We start from the raw sequence: 23,907 nt of genomic DNA, 5'->3' as shown, positions 1-23,907 counted from the left end.
ATGGGGTGCAGACTGGCTGGTGTGCAATGGAGTCGATTGGAGGGAGGGCTGCAAAATGAACGGGGCCTACTCTTATTTATTTCTTTTACACAACGCAGGTATCACTATTGGAAATGGCCTTATCTATATATATCAGAAATTTTTGCTGCATCTCCACCCATGTGTGAATCGCTCATAAATGTGAGCTCTTCCATATTCTCTAAATTTGTATTCACCAATGTATTTTTGTTGTTATCTTTTTCTCCTTTTTTTGCATTATTCCCTTGCATCTTCCTGTGTTCGGCTTCTAGTAATACTGTATAATCGTTTCGTCATCTTGCTGTGGCACTGTAAAGTATTACGTTGCACATGTACAGTAAAGAGCGATTTGGTAAATGAACGCGCAGGTAGAATAGGTTGGAGGTTTTTGAGAAAGGATCGGAGGAGCCTGATGTCGCAATCCCCGAGGATGCAACACGATCTTCAGAAGTAATCGCTATTTGTCTTTGTCTTTGTTTTTCCAACACACCCGATAAACCAGCTGCTCCTTGCACTCATCTGATAAAATTGCTTTCGCACACTCTGTTGAGATCACATGTTGAAACAGTAAGGATTGTGGACAAGTATCTATGAGCAGAGTCCACAGAGTTTCGTTTTGACATTGAAAATGCATCTCATTAAGGTTAGCCACTTAATCCAATCATAAATGCAAATTAGTTGATCATGTGATTATGACATCTGACTGCTTGAGAATAATATCTATAGTCAGGTTGACTATGTTAACAAATATAATTTCGTTCAAAATTTTGGGATTAGCAAACCTGTACATTTTTGGAATCTTCAGAGCATGGAGAATCTGAAAATCAATGTTGGCATTTGCACAGACACCTGCATGGCCGCCATTTTGGATTTTCAAAATGGCCGCCATAAAATACATATTTTGCGCGATCTCGGCTTCTAGTCAATCTAGAGACTTAATTAAATATGCTAATCCTATGTTTTCTGGGTCAAGGAATCCAATAAAGGCCTCAAAATAGTGCTCAGGATTATAGAAAAGCAACAAACAAAGGTAATTGAAAACCATTGTCTTTATATTTGTGATATAACTATTACATAATACATGATATTGCAAGTCCTTTGAAGTTATAGGTTGTTATAGGAAGTTATAGGTAGTATCAGATTGAACTATAAGTCCTACACACAGGATCTACGAGGTCTATACCATTCAGGAATATGCTTTTACAGATCTTCATCACTGTCCTGAGTGTCATTTTCGCAAAGGTGTCTACGCAAAGGTAAACATGAATTTTTGGATTCCTCATGCTCTGAATATTCCAAAAATGTATAGTTTTGCTAATCTACCAAAATTTTGAACGAAAAAACATAGTGAACCTGACTAATAGCTCTATTTCCCATAGTTGGTCCACAAGATAATGTGGAATAAAAACGAACTGGCTCTTTTGGTTGGCAGAGTATTTATTATTATTTTTTCAATAAAGACTGCCTGTTTTCCTTTTGAGCTTCAGTTTGACAGACGGATAATGGATGAGTTTAAACAGCTGGCCAAATAAATGCTTTTTCATAAGTACAGAAAAATACATCCTAAACGCTTAAGTGTGTTGTGGAGATTCCCATTCTTTCCATTTGGTTTACAGGTCACCCAGGGTAAGACAATATGGAATATCTGCACTCTGTATAAAGCATGCACCAAACAAACATATGAACGTATACTTTATGTATATGTATAAATACATACAGACAACAGACATACTGTCGAAGCATTTTCTTGGCAGGATTTGTACTGGGCCTTTGCCATTCTCAACATTGTTTGTCTGTGCTCCATCCTTCCAGCTCAGTGATGTTGAGCTGCAAGCAAGGAAGCAGCACATACCATGTTTAGTATCACACTGAAGGGGATACAAGACAATTGCAATGTGTGTGTATGTATGTATGTATATATATATATATACAGTGCATTCAGAAAGTATTCAGACCCCTTCACTTTTTTCACATTTTGTTATGTTGCAGCCTTATGCTGAAATCGTTTAAATTCATTTTTTCCCTCATCAATCTACACTCAATACCCCATAATGACAAAGAGAAAACAGGATTTTAGAAAGTTTTGCAAATTTATTAAAAAGAAAAAACTGAAATATCACATTTATATAAGTATTCATAGCCTTTGCTATGACACTTGAAATTTAGCTCAGGTGCCTCCAATTTCTCTTTATCATCTTTGAGATGTTTCTACACCTTGATTGGAGTCCACCTGTGGTAAATTCAATTGATTGGACATGATTTGGAAAGGCACACACCTGTCTATATAAGGTCTCACAGCTGACAATGCATATCAGAGCAAAAACCAAGCCATGAGGTCGAAGGAACTGCCTGCAAAGCTCAGAGACAGGATTGTGTCGAGGCACAGATCGGGGGAAGCCTACAAAAAAAATGTCTGCTGCATTGAAGGTTCCCAAGAGCACAGTGGCCTCCATAATTCTTAAATGGAAGAAGTTTGGAACAATCAGGGCTATATGGCAGAGTGGCCAGACGGAGGCCAAACAGTTCAATCCTGGTTTCATCGGACCACAGAATCTTGTTTCTCACAGTCTGAGAGTCCTTTAGGTGCTTTTTTGCAAACGCCAAGCGGGCTATCATGTGTCTTTCACTGAGGAGAGGCTTCCGTCTGGCCACTCTGCCATAAAGCCCAGATCGTTGGAGACTTGCAGTGATGGTTGGCCTTCTGGAAGTTTCTCCCATCTTCACACAGGATCTCTGGAGCTCAGCCAGAGTGACCATCGGGTTCTTGGTCACCTCTCTTACCAAGGCTCTTCTCCCCCGATTACTCAGTTTTGCCGGCGGCCAGCTCTAGGAAGAGTCCTGGTTGTTCCAAACTTCTTCCATTTAAGAATTATGGAGGCCACTGTGCTCTTGGGAACCTTCAATGCAGCAGAGATGTTTTTGTAGGCCTCCCCAGATCTGTGCCTCGACACAATCCTGTCTCTGAGCTCTGCAAGCAGTTCCTTCGACCTCATGGCTTGGTTTTTGCTCTGATATGCATTGTCAGCTGTGAGACCTTATATAGACAGGTGTGTGCCTTTCCAAATCATGTCCAATCAATTGAATTTACCACAGGTGGACTCCAATCAAGGTGTAGAAACATCTCAAAGATGATCAAGAGAAATGGGAGGAACCTGAGCTAAACTTCAAGTGTCATAGCAAAGGGTCTGAATAGTTATGTCAATGTGATATTTCAGTTTTTTCTTTCTAATAAATTTATAAAACTTTCTAAAATCCTGTTTTCTCTTTGTCATTATGGGGTATTGGGGTATTGAGTGTAGATTGATGAGGGAAAAAATGAATTTAAACGATTTCAGCATAAGGCTGCAACATAACAAAATGTGAGAAAGTGAAGGGGTCTGAATACTTTCTGAAGGCACTGTATGTGTGATTGTGTGTATGTGTGTATGTGTGAGTGTGTGTGTGTGTGTGTGTGTGTTAACCTCCATGTCACGTGTTGTTATATCACATACCATAACATAACACCTCGTATAACACATATGAGCACCTCGTTTTATGCAAAATGATAGCTAGCCAGAGAGCTACAATTTATTTTTGGAAAATAAAAGATCAACAAGTCAGCTCCACCCTGAGGATCACAGTGATGTCGTCATCAAATTGAGCTCAACCATATGCCTCTTACTGGACATCAGCAGTATTTTATTGAGTCTTTATGACAGGTTCATTGTCACAAAACACAGTCGAGAGAGAGAGACAGAGACAGAGACAGACAGACACTCACAGACAAAGACATGGATGGAAAGAAATAAAAGTTCAGGCTGGCTATGTTATCAGTTGGGTGCCAGACCTTCATCGGAGTTTTGACTCTAAACCTTTTTCAACCTTTCAACACACATGTCTTATCGTTTGAAATGGTAGAGGGATCTTTAGAGCCCCCAGTGCTTGTGAAACGGTGCACACGGTTTAGCAATGGTGAGTATGGTCGGAAGCCTTGCAGCGATGGATAGATATACTGCTCCCGGTGTCCCTCTGACCTCCCAAGTAAGTGGAGCTGCTCATGTGAGAACATCCAGTTTTATTCCTCAGGTTGCTAAAGGGAGGGCACCTTCATGATATCAAATGCACACAGGTAATTTGTGTGAATCGTATGTGGGTTTTATAAAGGTCAGGAAAAATAGTTTGCAGAAAGCGATAGATAAAGAGAAAGAGTGAGAGAGAGAGAAAGAGAGAGAGAGAGAGCGCGACAAAATGCCAAAATGGAGTTTGATGCTAAACATTGTCTCCTTCGCTGCTGCGTTCACCCCAAGGTATACTTGCTTTAGCTCTCTTTCAAGAATCCTTTCACAGTCAATCTGCAATTTGTCACATTTCTCGTTATATTAGGCAAAATAAATAGAAAAAGCTTTTCATTGATTTGGTGAAGCCTGACTCTTAACACAATTGTGAAAGTATATGCACGTACACACACACACACACACACACACACACACACACACACACACACACACACACACAAAAACATATGCATTTCTACACACACACACACACACACACACACACACACACACACACACACACACACACACACATCCATATACACACACAAATACACACACGTACATATACGCACACACACACACACACACACACACACACACACACACACACACAAGCACACATCCATATACACACACAAATACACACACGTACATATACTCACACACACACACACACACACACACACACACACACACACACACACACACACACACACAAACACACACACACATACACACACACGTATATACATGCACACATATTGTGCTATGGATTGTATTATATGTGTATATGTATTATATTATATTGTATTATATTGTATGATTGTATTATATTGTATTATATGTGACATTATATTGTATATTATATACACATATTATACGTGATATATTATACTGTGTACTATATACACACATATTGTATTTGACATATTATACTGCATAGTATTTACACACATATTATACTTGTCATGAAATACTGTATATTATTTACACATCATACATGACATATTATACAGCATATAATATACACATATTATACGTGTGTATAATATGGCCTCTAAACGGTGGTTTTTTTGTATACGTGACATATTATACTGTATATAATATACATATATTATACATGACATATTATACTGTATACAATATACACACATATTAAACGTGACATATTATACAGTATATTATATACACATATTGTGATTGACATATTATTCTGTATAGTATTTACACAAATATTATACTTGTCATGTAATACTGTATATTATTTACACATCATACGTGACATATTATACAGCATATTGTTACGGACGCGGTTAAGATGTTATTATGGGCCGAGCGGATGGTCCACCGCGACCGTTACAGGATCCCCGATTGGCCCGACTCCCCCAACGTTGACCAGATCGCACCACAGATATTCAATCGGGAAACCTCTAAAGCGACCGAATGTAAAGAGGAAGAGAGAAGAAGACAGAGTACGGAGGAATAACAGGATTTATTATACACACAAGCAAAAAGAAGGAGCGATCAAAGTTATTTACAAGCAATGGATGGAAGAAGCAGTCACACAGTGAATCGTTAGCTTATCTATCTATAATTCCAGTAATCTCTGTGTGTTTGTTTGTACGTTTGTACGTTTGTACGTTTGTACGTTTGTACGTTTGTTTGTCTGTGACCGCTGTTTCTCGACAACCACGGGTCCGATATACTTGAAACTTGCCAGGTATATTGCTGGGGACCCGAGGATGTGCCTTTTCAAGGTTTCATATTAATCGGACAATTACTTACCGAGCTATGTCCAAAAAACGATTCAACCAATCAGAGAGCAGCGAGCTATCGCGTGTGCCGAACGTGGCGGACACACTCTGCCTCGGATGGCACATTTGAGAGCGTATTCATTTATTTCACGTTTGCAAACTATGTTGGCGCTATGTTGGCGTTAAACTATGTTTTAAAACTAATAAAAACCCCGGGGGGATTGTCACTGTACTCGCAAGCCGTTCGCCGTTCGCTTTGGCGTTGTGAATGGACCAAAACATTTCATGCACCAAACCATTTCATGTAAAGCGTTCGCCGTTCGCTTTGGCGTTGCGAATGGACCAAAACATTTCATGGACCAAACCATTTCATGTAAATAGAGGGGGGGATATAATTTTAGATATAGATATAGTACGGGCATGCCCTAGTACTAGTCAATTTACTTAACCCCAGGACAACGATTAGGACAGACGACGTTCACATTTACGCGGGGGATATTGCAGGCAGGTATGGCTTGAGGATGGATGGTTGTTTTGGGAGGCAATGGAGGGTCCAGCGTGGATTGCTGCCTGGCGCGTCCTTTTCGTGGCCTGCGGCCCCTTAGCTGCCCCCTTAGCTGCAGCGCAGCTGGTCGCACGATGGCTCGCACACACCTGCTCGTTCAGGCGTCTTCCTTCTCCCCAGCAACAACGGGCGACAGCAAGCAAGAGGACGGGGTCCGAGCAAGAGCGTGGAGTGCATCCCGCGGCGGCTTATATTGGTCTCCTCACCGAACCTTCGCGCACTTTCTCGGGGGTTCCCGTTCCGCCCTCTCTTAGCCAAACCCCTTGTTCTGGGTTGGATGAGCGGGGCCGACTTACTCCTCCCCCCTATGACGAGGGGGGCGACCCGTCTTCTCTAGCCACTCCCCTTGTTCGTAATGGCCGCAAATGGTGAAAACCGGTCAGCAGCTGCAGGTACTGCGCCGTCACGTTGCACAGCAGTTCAGTACTGCAATAAACGTTTGCTGTGAAAGCTCAAGTGGGGGAATCCCTGGCACTTGAGCTGCCATGGATCATCGGAGGGGCCTACGCTTTATTTCGTTTGATGCAATGCAGAGTCAATCTAGTGGGAAACACATATATAGCCTACATAGAATAAGGAAATAAACTATTTAAAAAGATATATCGTGGCCTGTGTGTAAGTTTCATGGAATTAACTACGAGGACGGCTGCGACCATTATTTACATTACGAGGGCGTTACACACAACAAAACCATACTTTTCACATTCGTTACACTTTCTCCAAAATTGTTACACTTCTCAAAACCGTTACACTTCTCAAATTCGTTACACTGCACCCTCCTTTCTTCAGGCCCGTACTCGGGCCTACAAAACTTTAACTTAGTGTGACACGTAGGTGTAATTCCCTCTACAATTAACCTGACCCTGAGTGTGACAATCTTAAAACACAAATAAGTATGTCCCCCTATTGCATTGCACCCTGTCTAACAGACTCAAGCCCACAGCTAACCGAATTACGGAAGTGTTCTCAAACTATACATTTACGGTGGGGAGCATTATTTACAGTGACGTTATTTCTTATTTACAACGCAACCCAGGACCTGTGTTTTTTCTTTTTTCTTTTTAGGGAACAAGAAAAAGAAATTCCTGTTGGGAGGGAGGAGACAACACGCATTGCATCGATGCACCAGTACCAATACCACCAAAGCACCCAAAAGCACCACCAAGCACCACAAGCACCACAAAGCACCAAAAGCACCACTCGGTGCACAGTCACCACGGTTCATAATAAACACAACAAAACAACTGGTGGTGGTCTTCTCTTTCTCTGCTGGGCCGATGTTCTTCCCGACGTCTTCTGGCTTCATGCGGCCTACTTGGAAATAATAAAAAGCACAACTTGTGTTCATTTTTATTTAGGGCCTCAGGGGCCAACTAAGGGTGGTCCACCTGTTTGGCATAGGTGCCGCCTTACCGAGGTCCGCAAGCAAGATTCCCTGGCCACTATGGCCGGTCTCCAACAGAGGTGCCCTGCCCCAGAACCTGGGGTCCATCAAGTGGTACTTGGCCGCAGAACAGCGGTCCATAAAGTGGTACATCAACGCAATGCATGCTGGTTCTGAGAATCTCGTGCGCACAATGGCCATCTCACGCACGCTCCCCTCGGCACCCAATGGCGCACAGGTCCTCAAGTGGGAGACAAAAGGGGGGGAAGACAAATGAGCGAGGGGTAAGGTCACAAGGGTACACGTCAATAAAGGCAATGCAGGGTGAAGTGCGTACTGAGAGCGAAGTGAGAAAAACTCGTCCCTACCGTACGTCACCCCCCCTGTCACCTACACTACCCTTGCCCTTACCCCATATTTACAAGAATTTACACCTTTACAAATTCGTCACTACGTCTTGTCTTCCCCATCTTTCCCTTCTACACCAAATTCGTCTCCAATCCCTCTACTTCAAAATTTGCCATCACCAATTCATCATCAATCCTCATAAGGAGGGAGAGATGGAATTACGCACAATGTCACACCCACGTCATGATGCGTCTCACAATCCAAAACATTTGCATTAATGAAAAATAATAAAACATGGCATGGTGTGGAGTTACCTAATCTCAGGTGAGTGGATGCAGATGGTGCGAGGAGACTCCAATCCTAACTATCCTCTAAATGACCTTAACACTCTTTACACTACCCGGGGTCTTTCCCTGCCAATCCATTGGCCACTTACACTATGGGTTCTAACAACCAATTCCCATTGACCAAACTGTGGTGCTTCTCAATTTGGGGTCTCACTCCCCCGATTCATCTCCCGGTGCCCTTGCACAATTTCTGGGCTGTGACGTGTAGCTCTCCCAGCAGGTCTACCCACCTGCACACCTCCACCACTGTAGTTGCCACCCGAGCTTACCTGCTCCTTACCTAACCTATCTAATTTGGGAAGGCCCCTCCTGGCTCTGTCACCCCACTCGGTGCCCTCTGGCACTGGGCTACCCGGGTCCGTCCTCTGGATCCTCGGGCCCCATCCACAACTACCGGCTCCCAGAGCCCACCTGCGGCCTCACCTGGCTGACATCCTCACAGTGGTGGAGTGCCCAAACCAACTACACACACTAACAGGCTACACGCCCAGCCATTTCCACAACACTAATGCACCCATCCAAATACCATTCTTCCACCCGCACCACAGATGCCAATATCCAACCACAATTTACCTATACCCTCTACCTAACACTTACTCTAACCGCCCCGGGTATCCGTGATGGGGGTCCACTCTTCCCCCATTCACACCTTCGCACCATCCACTCCACTCCATAGTTTCCATCCTACTCACTCCACGACCATCCATTCCAATACTCCAGATATTCCACACTACCATTTATTCCATACACCTGTTCCCCATTCACCTGTCGTTGCACACCTGTGCAATCATACCTGGTGCCACCTGCACCCTCCTTTCTTCCTGGACCATTTGGTCATCACAATACACAATCACCTTCACTCACTCATACACTGCTCCACACACCTGTTCAGTTGCACACCTGTGCAATCACACCTGTTCAATCACACCTGTTCAATCCTCAAACACACGGCATCATCTCATCTAACTACTCCCCTCTGAAACTTGCGCTTCCCAGTCACCCTTTAAACTAAGCACATACCACGTCATTATCATCCACTCTAATCTACCTGCGTCCCCACTACAGGTATCATTGTCACTAACTAATCTTAACGTCACCTAATGTCATCTTCTAGGGCCCTACACACAATATCCTAACCCACCCGGGCTAGTTTTCACTGCCATACACCCCATAAACTAGTGCTCCTTTGCCCCCGCCTGTGAGGGATGACAGAGTTGCCATCCCACCACATCGGGGAGGTCCCACTATCAATTTTGCTCACCAAATTTCAGCCAATCAAAAATTTTGCATTTACTGCCAATTCTACCCACTATTATAAATTTTGTATCAAATCACTACCATCATCATCACAGTCCGCTATATCCTAGCCTCGGTGCGTCATGACATCATTAAACTCGGCTTCGCAAAGCCGAGCAATGAATTCGGGTGGTTTGGTTGCCTGCAGGTTGAATCCGTCCGGCTTTCGGTTCAAGGGAGGTGGTTTGGTTGGGCCGAGGTTCCACGCACCATCTCGGCGCGGCACCTTGCGGTCCCGGGCCCGATGGCTCAATCTCCCCCGGTCGGAACCCCGTCCCCACGAGGGGGCACCGTTCCGCTTCCTCCCACTCGCCCTTGAACCGGACCGGTCACCTGGCCCGACAAGGCCCGGACTCGACCGTGCGGGGCGGGGCGAAGCCCGAATCGGCAACGACGCTTCGAAGAGAAACGACGCAGCTTCGATCCGCGCCGGGCCCTGCACCCAACAAAGGGCTCCTCGCACCAAGTGCTCGCATCGGCTATCCGTCGCTCTAACCGCTAACCCGGTTACCGTCGATGCTTCACCGGCATGCTCACACGCATACGCTACCCCTTTCACCCTCACAAAACCCGGCGTTCCAACGCCGTCCGTACATTCCACCAACGCTCTCCCTGTTACACACCACACCTCTCGCACACACTCTTGCGCACACCTCGGTCCACACCTCTCCTCCGTTACGTCCTCCGTAACACTCACCATGGGCGTGCACTCTGGCATCCACCCACTAATGCGCTCAGATGGGCTCTCCCACACTCGCGCCATGACCAACTCAGGTGTGCTTCCTCGCACACCCTCAACCATTCCAAGCGTGCATTCTCGCACCCGCTCCACCACCAACTCACTCCTCGTGTCACTCTCACCCTCGCACGTACACTCCGTACACCCCGACGTGCATTCTTGCTCGCACTCGGTTTCACTCCCACACTTTATAACACCCCCACTCGCCGACGCACACTTTTTCCTCCCACGCGTGCCATTTCCACTCACACGGGACCCTTCACCAACGCCGCGGATGCCTCCTCGATCCCAAGCGCGCGAAAATTCTTTTGTCGCCAAACATCCTCTTACAAAATCTCCCCACACAATACACAGCACGTCTCACCTTCGGGGTTCTTCTTCCTCCCTGCACCAAAACCTGCAAACTTCCATTTGGATTAGCGAGTACATCATCATGATTTGAGCAGGGACTTTGTACATTTTCCATTTCTCCCTGCAATTCCCGGGCTACCTCCGTCATCTCTTCAATTTCAATGCCCACTTCCGCTTTTTCTTTACTCACCTCGACGACCGTTGGCTTTAATAAAATTCCCTCTACCTCATCGGTCGCCGGCTTTTCCAAAACCCGTGTCGCGATTTCTACCCCCGTCATTGTACCCGCGCTTTCCTCCGCTTCGCTCAACCGGCGCTTCTCGACCCGCGTTACCTCCTCGTGCACCCCTGGGACCCTTTCGCCCACCATGCGATCCATGGTCTCCCCACATTTTTGCATGCGGTCACCCATTCTGTTGGTTATTGCTTCAATTTGGTTTCCCCATTGTTCCATTTGGCCCCCTATCCTGTTTTCCATCCCTTTGAAATTATGGTCTGTTTTTACCATAAAGGCCATCATCTGTTTCATAAACAGGTTCCAATTCATTGGCATCTCGGGTTCGGCTACCGCGACCATGGGCGCGGCTAAATTTGGTGCCGCAACAACCATGTGCGCGAGGACGCCATCTTGTGCGCCCGAAACCTCGTGCGCGAGAGCGCCATTTTGTGCGTCTGATACCCCCTCAACCACACCTTCTTTACTCTCCTCCACCATTTTCCCCACTTCTTCCCTGGGGTCCTGGGTCGATTCTACCCCACTCTCCTCTACCGGAACCCAGCCGTCTTGATCTGCCATAGCGCGACTTTCAAAATTCGGGTTTTTGTAAAACAAAAGCAAATTTCGGTACTTTATAATTTTGACCAAATTTTTTCCTAGATGTTTTTTAAAAAATTTTGGTTCGGGCCTCGAATCCCACTCCTCGACACCAATTGTTACGGACACGGTTAAGATGTTATTATGGGCCGAGCGGATGGTCCACCGCGACCGTTACAGGATCCCCGATTGGCCCGACTCCCCCAACGTTGACCAGATCGCACCACAGATATTCAATCGGGAAACCTCTAAAGCGACCGAATGTAAAGAGGAAGAGAGAAGAAGACAGAGTACGGAGGAATAACAGGATTTATTATACACACAAGCAAAAAGAAGGAGCGATCAAAGTTATTTACAAGCAATGGATGGAAGAAGCAGTCACACAGTGAATCGTTAGCTTATACTAGTCAATTTACTTAACCCCAGGACAACGATTAGGACAGACGACGTTCACACTTACACGGGGGATATTGCAGGCAGGTATGGCTTGAGGATGGATGGTTGTTTTGGGAGGCAATGGAGGGTCCAGCGTGGATTGCTGCCTGGCGCGTCCTTTTCGTGGCCTGTGGCCCCTTAGCTGCCCCCTTAGCTGCAGCGCAGCTGGTCGCACGATGGCTCGCACACACCTGCTCGTTCAGGCGTCTTCCTTCTCCCCAGCAACAACGAGCGACAGCAAGCAAGAGGACGGGGTCAGAGCAAGAGAACGGAGTCAGAGCAAGAGGACGGGGTCCGAGCAAGAGCGTGGAGTGCGTCCCGCGGCGGCTTATATTGGTCTCCTCACCGAACCTTCGCGCACTTTCTCGGGGGTTCCCGCTCCGCCCTCTCTTAGCCAAACCCCTTGTTCTGGGTTGGATGAGCGGGGCCGACTTACTCCTCCCCCCTATGACGAGGGGGACGACCCGTCTTCTCTAGCCACTCCCCTTGTTCGTAATGGCCGCAAATGGCGAAAACCGGTCAGCAGCTGCAGGTAAGGCACCGTCACTTTGCACAGCAGTTCAGTACTGCAATAAACGGTTGCTGTGAAAGCTCAAGTGGGGGAATCCCTGGCACTTGAGCTGCCATGGATCATCGGAGGGGCCTACGCTTTATTTCGTTTGATGCAATGCAGAGTCAATCTAGTGGGAAACACATATTTAGCCTATATAGAATAAGGAAATAAACTATTTAAAAAGATATATCGTGGCCGGTGTGTAAGTTTCATGGAATTAACTAGGAGGACAGCTGCGACCATTATTTACATTACGAGGGTGTTACACACAACAAAACCATACTTTTCACATTCGTTACACTTTCTCCAAAATTGTTACACTTCTCAAAACCGTTACACTTCTCAAATTCGTTTCAATATAATATACACATATTATACGTGACATATTATACTGTATATAACATACATATATTATACATGACATATTATACTGTATACAATATACACACATATTACACGTGACATATTATACTGTATGTTATATACACACATATTATTCATGACATAATATACTGTATATTATAGACACACATACAGTCATGGTCAAAAATATTGGCACCCTTGCACTTTTTTCAAATAACACAATTTTCTCTAAAAATATATTGAAATTGACAAAAGTATTTGGTCTCCACAATTCTTTATTTCACCGTTAATATTACAGAACCTTTGATTTTGATTCAGAACTTATATAATATATCCTTTTAAATCAGAAAATAAAAAGAAATGGCATTGACAAAATTATAGACACCGTAGACCTAATATTTGGTAGCACGGACTTTGAACAAAATAACTGCAGTCAAGCACTTCCTGTAGCCATGAATGAGCTTCCTACACCTCTCTTCTGGGAGTTTGACCCACTCTTCCTGTGCAAACTGCTCCATTTCTCCCATATTTGAAGGGTGCCTTCTCCCAATTTGCTGTTTTCAGATCTCCCCACAAGTATTCAATGGGATTTAGATCTGGACTCATTGCTGGCCACTTCAGAATAGTCCAGCGTTTTGTCTTGAACCATTCCTGGGTGCTTTTTGAAGTGAGTTTGGGGTCATTGTCCTGCTGCAGGACCCATGACCTTCGACGGAGACCCAGCTCTCTGACACTGGGTTGAACATTGTGCTCCAAAATGCCTTGGTAATCTCCTGATTTCATGATGCCATGCACATATTTAAGGCACCGAGTGCCAGAGGCAGCACAGCAACCCCAAAACATCACTGAACCTCCTCCATATTTGAGTTGTTAGCACTGCTCCATTTCTCCCATATTTGAAGGGTGCCTTCTCCCAATTTGCTGTTTTCTTGTGCGCCCGCAATAAACGGGGTTCGAGTGCACAATGCTTGAGCGGAAGACAAGATGTTTGTGTGTGTGTTTGTGCATGGGTATTTGCAGATTTTGCAGATTTGCAAGCTGAGATTGCAACGCCAGGGATGGCCGACTCCTTCCTGCAAGCTGCCCACGTCACCCGCACAAGAAGAGCTCATCAAATCACTGCAGCGGCACTGCACATCCTGCAACACCGTGCGTAAGAACGCCACTGTATGACATATGCTGATGATGCAGAAGACCTGCCTGAGTTCGAAGACCGGTGTCACCAGAGAGGAGAAGACATTCCCAACTTTCAGTACTGGGCAACTGTGCTGGAACTAGAGATGTTGGTACTGGTCTACATGCGTTCTCTGTGGCAGGCTTCATTCACGATGTACCTTGATGCCCTGACGGAACTGGTCCCATGGTTCCATGCCTTAGACCACACACACAATGCCAGGTGGATCCCTGTTCACCTGAGGGACATGGTTGCACTCCCAATGAAGCACCCAGATGTAGCCAGAGAATTCAGGGCTGGCAACTTCACTGTACAGAAGACGAAGAAGGTGTTCTCTTCAATCCCAATCGAATCGAAATCTTGCAAAAATCAAATCTCTGAATCTGAGATGGCCCAATATTCAGATCTTTTCATAATATGATAGTCTACTAGTGTGCCAAATTTGGTGCTTTCCTCACAAAATGCACAATTGTTATGCTAAGTTGCCCCACTAATAGGTGAGGCACATTAACAAACGAATGAAACAGATTTGGTCAAATTCTGACTTTTTTTTAACTCGATCGCATTTCACACAAAGTTTTGGCCCACTAAAGAAGAAGAAGAATCGTTTGGATTCTCAGATAAAATAAATAATTATGTCTCTGCAATTTCAGGTTAATTTTCTTTTTAAAATGGCTTTTTCTGCAATCAGTGCATGGATTGACATGTGTGGATGTGTGTGTGGGTGTGGGTGTGGGGGGGGGGGGGAGGGATGTGTGTGTGTGTGTGTGTGGGGGGGGGGGGGTTGGTGTGTGCTTGTGTGTGTGTGTGTGTGTGGGTATGTGTGCATGTGTTTGTGTGGGTGTGTGGTGGGGGGAGGGTGTGTGTGTGTGTGGGGGGGGGGGGGGTCTGTGTATATGTGTGTGTGTGTTTGTGTGTGTATGCATGTGGGGATGTGTTTGTGTGTGTGGGGATGTGCATGTGTACAGATGTGGGGATGTGCATGTGTGTGGATGTGTTTGTGGGTGTGTGTGTGGGGGGTGGGGGAGGGGTGGATATGTGTGCATGTTGTGGTGGGGGGGGGGGGGGTTGGGGTGTGCATTTGGAGGAGGGGGGGGTTGGATGTGTGTGTATGTGTGTGTATGTGTGGGGGGAGGGGGGATGTGTGCATGTGTTTGTGTGTGTGTTAGGGGTAGGGGGATACGTGTGTGTGTGTGTGTGTGTGTGTGTGTGTGTGTGTGTGTGTGTGTGTGTGTGTGTGTGTGTGTTGGGGGTGGGGGTGGGGGGATGTGTGCATGTGTTTATGTGTGTGTATGTGGGTGGGGGGTAGGGGGAATGTGTGTGTGTGGGGGGATGTGTGTGTGTGTGTGGGTGGGGGGGGGTTGGGTGTGTGCGTGTGTGTGTGTGTGTGTGTGTTAGGGGTGGGGGTATGTGTGCGTGTGTTTGTGTGTGTATGTGTGGATGTGCGTGTGTGTGGATGTGTGTGTGGATGTGGGTGTGGGGATGTGCGTGTGTGTGGATGTGGGTGTGGGTGTGTGTGGGGGGGTGGATATGTGTGTATGTTGGGGGGTGTGTGTGCAGGAGGGGGGTTGGATGTGTGTGTGTGTGTGTGTGTGTGTGTGTGGAGGGATGTGTGTGTGTATGTGTGGAGGTGTATGTGTGGAGGGGTGTGCATGTGTGTGTGTGTGTGTGTGTGTGTGTGTGTGTGTGTGTGTGTGTGTGTGTGTGTGTGTGTCTGTGAATGAAAGAGAGGGATAGAATTGTGAGGAACAGAAATGAAAAAACGAGATGTGTGTGTGTGTGTGTGTGTGTGTGTGTATGTGTGTGTGTTGGGGGTGGGGTGTATTGTGTGTGTGTGTGTTAGGGGTGGTGGGTGGGGGTATGTGTGCGTGTGTTTGTGTGTGTGTGTGTGGTGGGGGAGGATGTGTGGGGGGAGGTCTGGGGATGTGTGTATGTGTGTTTGTGTGTGTATGCATGTGGGGATGTGTTCGTGTGTGTGTGGATGTGGGTGGGGGGTGTGTGTGTGTGTATGTGTGGAGGGGTGTGCATGTGGGGGGAGGGGCGTGGGGGTGTTTGTGCATGGGTATGTGTGTGTGGGGGGGGGGGGGTGGATATGTGTGTATGTGGGGGGGGGGGGGGTGTGCATGTGGAGGAGGGGGGGTTGGATATGTGTGTGTGTGTATGTGTGGAGGGGTGTGTGTGTGTGTGTGTGTGTGTGTGTGTGGAGGGGTGTGCGTGTGTGTGTTGGGGGTGGGGTGGGGAGATGTATGTGTGTGTGTGTGTGTATGTGTGGAGGGGTGTGTGTGTGTGTGTGTGTGTGTGTGGCTGTGTGTGGGGGGGATGTGTGTGTGTAGGGATGTGTGTGTGGGTGTGGGGGGGGGGGTGGATATGTGTGTGTGTGGGGAGGGGTTTGGGGTGTGCATGTAGAGGAGGGGGGGTTGGATATGTGTGGAGGGGTGTGTGTGTATGTGTGGAGGGGTGTGCGTGTGTGTGTTGGGGGTGGGGTGGGGAGATGTGTGTGTGTGTTTGTGTGTGTGTGTGTGTTGATGTTTGGATGTGCGTGTGTGTGGATGTGTGTGTGGGTGTGGGGGGGGGGGGGGTGGGTGGATATGTGTGTGTGTGGAGGGGTGTATGTGTGGAGGGGTGTTCGTGTGGGGGGAGTGGTGTGGGGGTGTTTGTGTGTGTGCATGTGTGTTAGGGTTGGGGGGGTGGGGGGATGTGTGTGTGTGTTTGTGTGTGTGTTAGGGGTGGGGGGGATATGTGTGTGTGTGTGTGTGTGTGTGTGTGTGTGTGTGTGTTGGGGGTGGGGGGATGTGTGCGTGTGTTTGTGTGCATGTTAGGGGTGGGGGATGTGTGTGTGTGTGTGTGTGTGTGTGTGTGTGTGTGTGTGTGTGTGGATATGTGTGTGTGTGCGTGTGTGTGTGTGTGTGTGTGTGTGTGTGTGTGTTGGGGGTGGTGGTGGTGGTGTGTGTGTGTGTGTGTGTGTGTGTGTGTGTGTGTGTAGGGGGGATGTGTGTGTGTGTGTGGGGGGGGGGTGGGGGATTGTGTGTGTTTGTGTGTGTGTGTGTGTTTGGAGGGGTGTGCATGTGGGGGGAGGGGTGTGGGGGTGTGTGTGTGGGTGGGGGTAGGGTGTGTGTGTGTGTGTGTGTGTGTGTGTCGGGGTTGTATCCAAGGGGGTTGTGTCAAAGCATGTCCAATGAAAGTGGCGTTGTATCAAAAGTGGGGTTGTATCAAAAGTGGGGTTGTAGCAAAAGTGGGGTTGCATGAAAAGTGGGGTTGTATCAAAAGTGGGGTTGTATCAAAAGTGGGTGCGAGTAAACCGGTCATCACTGCCAGCAGTTTTAAAGTGGCAGTCCTAGTTATTATTCTTCCGCCCTATTTTTCACCTCTGAAAACTTTAAAATCAACGTTCTCAGCAACCGTTGGTCCGATTGACAATACATTTTCATCAAGTGATCGGCTAGCCATGTATAATTTTTTACTGCTAATTATGATGTCATAGGTCACGTGATATGGCGCCATCTTGGAAAACACCTTTACCTTTGCCCCTCTATATCTCTGAAACGGCTCAATGGAAGAAAATTGAATCATGGCTCATTCTAAAGAACTCTGCAATGGGACCAAAAATGTGTTATTTAGGATATTAAAATTGCTAACGTTACGAGGTTAGAATTCGACAAATAGATCCCTTGCTCCCACGAATATGATTTTTTTTTTACATAACCTTAGTTTAAAAAAACTCAGAATGAAAAACTTTCGACGTCATATGTCACATGGTTTGGCCGCCATATTGTTTTTCGTGAAAAACACTAAAAACACTTTTTCTCCAACGGCTGAACAGATCGAGCCCAAACTTTGCATGCATAATCGCATGCCTATGACGAACAAAAAGGTTCAGCGATCAGGACATCATGCGTCACATGGTTTCGGAGTTATGACATTTTTAAGCATAAACTTGAAAGCCTATCTCCTCCATAATTACTGACGATATCGAGTGGAAACTTTACACAAATGTTCCCCATGGGGGGACGTTAAACGTTACTTGAGAAGTTTCGATAAGTCGCATGGTTTGGCAGCAATAAATAATTGAACGAAAATTATAAAAAGCTTCTATCTCTTGAACCGCATCATTGATCGATGTGAAACGTTAGAATAAAGTAGACGTCATGCAGTGGAAGAAGTTTGCAAAATTTCAAGATAATTGAATGTACGGTCTGGAAACTGGGAGTAGTTATTGTGCGAAGAAGAAGAAACGCTGTCTGAGCTTCTCATGCCAAGTCACGGATTCTGGCAGTACGATTTTTCAGGTTTATTTTCTTTAAAAATCATTTTATCTGCAATGGTTTGACCGATGGACAGGACATTTTTCACCAAGTGAGTGCCTCGGCCTGCAGAATATTTTAATGGTAACTATGACGTCGTAGGTCACATGTTACTGGCGCCATATTGGAAAACCCAAAAAACATTGCATGTCTATATCACCAAAAGCACTGTGTCGAAAAGATTGAGACATATCTCATTGTAAAGAAATCTCCATGCAGAAAAAAATATGTGAATGATGATGTTATAGGTGTCGCCGTTATGACGTCATAATTCGACAAGTAAAAAAACTTCATCCGATTAGGATTAAATTTCTTGAGCATCTTCTCGGTGTAAATTGATGGAGAAATTTTTTATCATGTGGTCGTAGGTCTCGTGGTTCCTCCGCCATATTGTTTTCACTGAAAAGCCTGAAAAACTACTCAAAACCCATTTTCTCCGAAACGACTGAACAGATCAAGCCAGACTTTGCAGGCAGAATCGCATAGCCATGATGAACAAAAAGGTCAGTGAGCATGACGTCATGTCACATGGTTTCGGAGCTATGACGTTTTGAATCAGAGGAGAGGGTATTGCATTTGAGTCAGTTTTTGTTTGTTTGTCTGTTTGTTTGTTTTGTCCACACAGATTGCGAGTATGCTTTTCTCTGCAACTGTTGGTCCGATTTCCAAGAAAATTTTCACCATTGCCAAGATTGCCAAGAATTGTTCACAGGACTCTGCCTGTATAATTTTTTAAATGATAATTATGACGTCATGTGTCATGTGGTACGGGCGTCATCTTGGAAAAACCGAAAAACTTTGCACCTCTATATCTCCAAAACCCGCCCATGGAAAAAGATGAAACATATGTCATTGTCAAGTACTCCCCATGGGGAACAAAATCTATTCATGATTATCCATGCCTTCATTATGACGTCATATTTAGACAAGTTGAACACTTGATCCGATCAGTTTGAAATTTCTCGAGCATGATCTACAAAAAAATGATATGGGAGAATGAAATTGATGACGTCATCGGTCACGTGTTTTGGCAGCCATATTGGATTGAACATCAATTTGCATCATCAATAAACCACACAAACACAGCAGCTAATAAACACCACACAAAATACACCACACAAACACGTCCTGGCGAGGGTCTGCAATCTCTGATTGGTCTTTCTTGTTTTGTTTTGCATGACATCATATGCTGTGTATTGTATGTACACATTATTTATAGGCGTTGTACACATATATACATATTGCGCACTGAGTGGTATGTTGTGTGCACATGTCTTGTGTGACATATTGTGCATATATTGTGTACACACACTCACACACACATGCACACACACTCGATCCACAGTCTCTAGCTCAGTCTATTGCTGTGACGATTCGATCCACAGTCTCCAGCTCACTCTATTGCTGTGACGATTCGATCCACAGTCTCTAGCTCACTCTATTGCTGTGACGATTCGATCCACAGTCTCCAGCTCACTCTATTGCTGTGACGATTCGATCAATGGTCTCCAGCTCACTCTGTTGTTGTGACGATTTGATCCATGGTCTCCAGCTCACTCTGTTGTTGTGACGATTCGATCCACAGTCTCCAGCTCACTCTGTTGCTGTGACGATTAGATCCACATTCTCTAGCTCACTCTATTGCTGTGACGATTCGATCCACAGTCTCCAGCTCACTCTATTGCTGTGACGATTCGATCCATGGTCTCTAGCTCACTCTGTTGTTGTGACGTTTCGATCCATGGTCTCCAGCTCACTCTATTGCTGTTATGATTCGATCCACAGTCTCTAGCTGACTCTATTGCTGTGACGATTCGATCCATGGTCTCCAGCTCACTCTATTGCTGTGACGATTCAAAAACAGTCTTGAGCTCACTCTATTGCTGTGACGATTCGATCCACAGTCTGTAGCTCACTCTATTGCTGTGACGATTCGATCCATAGTCTCCAGCTCACTCTATTGCTGTGACGATTCGATCCATAGTCTCCAGCTCACTTTATTGCTGTGACGATTCGATCCACAGTCTCTAGCTCACTCTATTGCTGTGACGATTCGATCCATAGTCTCCAGCTCACTCTATTGCTGTGACGATTCGATCCACAGTCTCTAGCTCACTTTATTGCTGTGACGATTCGATCCACAGTCTCCAGCTCACTCTATTGCTGTGACGATTCGATCAATGGTCTCCAGCTCACTCTGTTGTTGTGACGATTCGAGCCACAGTCTCCAGCTCACTCTGTTGTTGTGACGATTCGATCCACAGTCTCCAGCTCACTATATTGTTGTGACGATCGATCTGTAGCTGTTACCATGATACAGTGATCTTCAAGTCAAATGCCAGTTTCTAAAAGGTTTCTTTTGAGCAAAGACTGGCAAATGGATTCGTCTCATTAACCATCTCGTGGCGAATTACCCCAAGACTTGGAGAACGTGCCAAGCAATTCTGTAGGAAAATGGCAAAAGGTTTTTCTTTTTAGAAGGCAAGCGCTATGGAAAGGACTGTTAGTAACGAGCACGGATTGATCGGCCGAAGCCGACGCCATCTAACCTCACCGCCATTTTGATGGACACCAGTTAGATGCAATTAGTATTTTGCTCTTGTCGCCTCGGCCATGAAGGCCAGGCAGGTGTAGGTGTACCTCTACATGTCGCGGGATGACCTCCACCCACTGATGGATTCGAGGATGCAACAATGAAGCGGTCTTTCCAATGACTACGTGGGCACGCAATTAAAGGACGTTCGATTTTGTTTCCAGACATTCCACAATGCCACCTTAATGGCGCCCCGGCAGATGCCTGGACACTGCTTGGCAAAACAACAGATCTGTCTATTTTGATATTGATTCAGCCCAGCACACCCTGCTTATCCCATGAGGTTTTATTTTATACACTTCATAGTATTTATCGAAGCAGGGCTCTTTGATCTCACAGGTGCTGTAGGATTCCTCATTCTTTACCTTTTCACTCTTCCATTGCTCATTCACTCTACTTTATTGGACGTGCTTTGAACTTCCTTTTTCAGTTCAAGATGTAGGATCATAGAAGTGTGAGGAGACAAAGGGCAAAATGAAATGTCTAATAATGGTTGGCGCAGGAAGAGCCGAAGAGGCCATTCAGCAAAACATGGATTGCCTGTTGTTTTTTTTTTTTTTTTTTTTTGTATACTGAATCGAGGCTCGTGAAAGAGCTAACATTTATTTCACAAACAAATCAACCAGACAAACAAAGTATACAAAAAGAGGGAGCGGAAGACAAGATGGGGAGAGAAGGGGAAGCACACAAACATAACATTTGAGAGCAGGGAGATGTGTGGGAGGGAGAGGGCTTGGGGGGAGGAGGCGTGGGAAGTGGGGGGGGGGGGGGGGGGGGGTGGGAGAAGTATAAAACACAAGGACACCAAGGACTTCCAGGACAGAAGTTGGTATTTCAAAAAAGTGGTTTTGGGGTGAAATTAGTGGGGGTAGAAAAGATCAAGGTTTTGGATGGGGGAAGATAGGAGATGGTGGTGAACAGCTGTTTTAAAGACCTGGAGGGTAGAGTGGGATTGAAGAGACTGAGAGTGTTTGTTCCAGAGGCGGGAGAAAAGAGGAATGAAGGAGTGAAGGTGAGCAGAGAGTCTTGATTTTGGCAGTTTAACCATAAGAGGGTTGCAGGCAGATGTTGTGCGACCTGTTCGAATATTTGGGGGACAGAGCCCAGAGAGAGCTGGGGGGGAAAGGCCAGGGAGGAGTCGGTAGAAGACGGAAAGACCACCCACCTGCCTGCGGTGAGTGAGTGAAAGGCCCTTGGAGTTAACTTCATCGTGGGAGATTCCAATGATTCTGAACGCTTTGATTTCAACAGCGTGAAGACGCGCTAGGTGTGAGGCAGGAGCACCAGCCCAGAGGGGAGAGCAGTATTCCATTGAGCTGCGGATGAAAGCCTTGTATGTGGTGAGGAGCTCAGGTGTGCCAAGGAAGGACTTCGCACGACGGAGGATGCGCAGTCGGCGACTAGCTTTGGAGGCCAGATTTGAAATGTGGTTTTCCCAGGAAAGATCATGGCAGATAGTGAGACCCAAAGGCTTGAGTGACAGAACTTCTTGGAGAGGATTATTCAGAAAGTGGATGGGAGGGTTGTCCAGTCGGTCTTTTCGGAGAGACATCGTAAGAGTGTGAGATTTGTCAGGATTGAAAGACATGTTCCACTTGTTTGCCCAGTCTGTGATTTTGTCCAGGTCTGCAGAGAGTGAGGAGGCTGCAGACTGCCGATCTGAGGGATGAGGAATGGAGTGACAGAGAGTCGAGTCATCAGCAAAGAGATAGAGAGGATTTTCAAGAGAGTCAGAGAGATCATTGATGAAGACCAGAAAAAGCACAGGGCCCAGAACGCTGCCTTGAGGAACTCCAGCCTGAACAGGAAGAGGAGATGAGAGAAACCCATTCAGGGACACACGTTGACTACGACTAGAGAGGAAGTCCGCCAGCCATGCGTGGAGATTTCCATGGATACCAAAGGAGGAGAGTTTGGTGAGCAGAGCGGGGTGCCAGACCGTATCGAAGGCATGTGATATGTCAAGGGAGACAACTCTAATTTCCTGTTTGGCATTGAGGACCTCCATCCATTGTTTAGAAATCAGAAGCAGCATGTCCAGAGTAGAGTGACCCGGTCTGAAACCAAATTGATGATCAGAGATCAAGCCATTAGAGAAGAGGAAAGATTTCATATCTGAAGCAATGATGGATTCCATGACTTTGCTGATAATTGGGAGAAGTCTGATTGGTCTGTAGTTGCTAGGATCTGTTTTTGCACCTTTTTGTGCAAATCGGTGATGTTGGCTGATTTCCAAGCAGATAGCAGATGTCCTTGAGCAAAAGAGAGGGTGAAGAGAACAGAGAGAGGGAGTGAAAGAGCGGAAGAACAGGATTTTAGGACCCGTGGGCTGATGCCGTCAGGTCCAGTTGCAGAGTCAAGGGTTGACAGAAGCTTTTCCACCTTGTCAGGAGGAAAGGACACAGAGTCCAGGAGCAGCTGGGTACGACTAGGTATGGTGGGTACAGAGAGGGATGGGTTTGGGACACAAGATTTAGAGGCAAACACAGAGTTGAGGCATTCAGCTTTTTCACGTGCGGAGTCAGCCGTGTAGCCGTTTGAGGTGAGGGAGAGGATGGAGGGGGAACAAACACCAGAAACAGATTTGACCAGACGCCATCAGGATTTGGAAGAGGGAGACAGATAAGAGAGTTCGGTCTTGAGAACGGAGAGATATTGTTTCCTGGCTCTCCTGAGGGTGGACACACCCTTGTTTCGGGCGTTGTGAAAGGAAATGAGATTTCCTTCCGTTGGATTTGCTTTCCAGGAGACGAAAGCAAGTTGTTTCTGGGCAACAGCCTCACCATAAGATTCCGTGTACCATGGACGGGAGGAAGGGTAGGACAACTGAAGACG

Source organism: Myxine glutinosa, chromosome 13, assembly GCF_964187855.1.
Source record: "Myxine glutinosa chromosome 13, kmMyxGlut1.1, whole genome shotgun sequence".
Lineage (NCBI taxonomy): Eukaryota > Metazoa > Chordata > Myxini > Myxiniformes > Myxinidae > Myxine > Myxine glutinosa.
Note: the sequence above shows the minus strand (reverse complement) of the source record.